At 46.6% G+C, this 1,629-nt stretch overlaps 1 long non-coding RNA gene across 1 annotated transcript; it reads right to left on the bottom strand.

The window, feature by feature from the left end:
• On the bottom strand, nucleotides 1–1,401 carry LOC107125184. The gene is made up of 3 exons (XR_001483024.1): nucleotides 1,240–1,401; nucleotides 438–555; nucleotides 1–71 (listed from the first exon to the last, which is right to left on the bottom strand). It is a non-coding gene; the product is annotated as an uncharacterized LOC107125184 (long non-coding RNA).
• Between the last annotated feature and the right edge of the window lie 228 nt (nucleotides 1,402–1,629).

Below are 1,629 nucleotides of genomic sequence, written 5' to 3' on the forward strand. Positions count from 1 at the left end.
TCCTTCTGGTCCAACATCCGTAACTGTACAAGCACAGGCACGTCAGCACCAACCAGAGGTGGATCATGGCCCTGCAGTGGAATAAACAGCTATGTTTTTCACACATGGAGACTTGCCTAGTAGAGTTATATGTTCCTAACCAGGAATGGATCCTGTTACTTGGGTGAAAGAAAATAACAGAACATTTCAAAACACTGTACTATTGGGCGCCTCACAGAGTATGTTCACACCTATAGACATCCTAGTTCCATGAGGGAAAGCTGGCGGTACAAAGATCTATGAGTGCACACAGAACAGCAAGCCGGCAGTTTTATTACACAGATCTGTTATCAGTGTTGAATATAATCAGTCCACGAGACGCAGTCCCTCAGCATGGGACCCACAGGAGCATGACACTTAGATGCCTGAGATCCGGGTGAGGGCAGAAGAACATTCACCTGAAGTGCAGGTGGCTGGCTCCACCCATGGATCTGTGCCCGACCATGCTCCTGCCAGATGTGTGAGCGGATATCACGGTACAGCTCATGACGCTTCTGTTGCGGGGAAGAGTTGCCCCTGCAGATACACATAACAGACAGTAGTGGGCAGCAGAGAGACTCTGTCCAACACACTACATATGGCTCTACTGACCATGCAGGGGTCATTCAAGGACAAAATAAGATGGATAAAGCCTGGAAGGCCACAGGTCTTTATCCCTGATTCTAAAGTACAACAAGCAGGTTCTAAATAATTTCCAGGGCTCTACACTAAGAATCCAAGAGCTGAACAGGAGCAAATAGAAATTCTGCAAACAGTATATATTGTGCAGATTAGATGGGGGGAAATGCATATTTCTCTTATTCTGCATTAGTTTACTTTCAGACTTTCCCCCCATAATTTATTCTAGTCTTGCTAGTCATGAGAAGAAATGTAAGGTGCTGGAATTCCACCAATTGCCTCTACAGAAATCTGATTCAGCCACATTTTGGCCTTTCAGGACATCAGTCGGCATTGCCCAGATACTTTCAAATGTATCTTCAGAAACATAAGGACTTAAAACTTGCTTTTCCATGGACGTTCACATAAATGTAAATACAAACACGAGCAAAGATTCTCAGGAACATAAATGCTGCACCCAATACTTTATCCTGCACTTTTTCTGTGTGCCGGTAGAACTGCTCACATGCATTGTTCCAGAGAAGACTATCAGAACCATGAAGTCCATGTGAACCCCACCCTAGAAGGAGCCACAGAACTTACTCAGTGGGTGAGGTTGCTCGTGGGATGTATCTAAAAGCTGGAGACGCCTGCCCCCCATTCCGTCCCAAATCGCTACAGATGCTGGGGCTAGATCGGGCCCGCCCTGCCAGCTGCGGGGATGCAGGCGTCTTTTCCAGAGAGTCCGAGGGGCTAAACAAGCGATCAAAGCTGCAAGAGGAAAGCCGACGTGATTACTTAAAAGGGGGGAAAGGAGTGCCATCAAAAGTCACCTCTGAAAATAAAGCCAGATGCAATGCAAAGGGGAGCACCATTTCTACATCATGAGGATTAACAGTGAAAGAGCCTTCTGGCTGCTCATAGTCAAAGAGGAGATGGAAGAGGAGTCAAGTCGCAGCTGACATATGGTGACCTTGTAGGGTTTTCAAGGCA

This window comes from Gekko japonicus, unplaced genomic scaffold, assembly GCF_001447785.1.
Source record: "Gekko japonicus isolate JY-2015 unplaced genomic scaffold, Gekko_japonicus_V1.1 scaffold21265, whole genome shotgun sequence".
NCBI lineage: Eukaryota > Metazoa > Chordata > Lepidosauria > Squamata > Gekkonidae > Gekko > Gekko japonicus.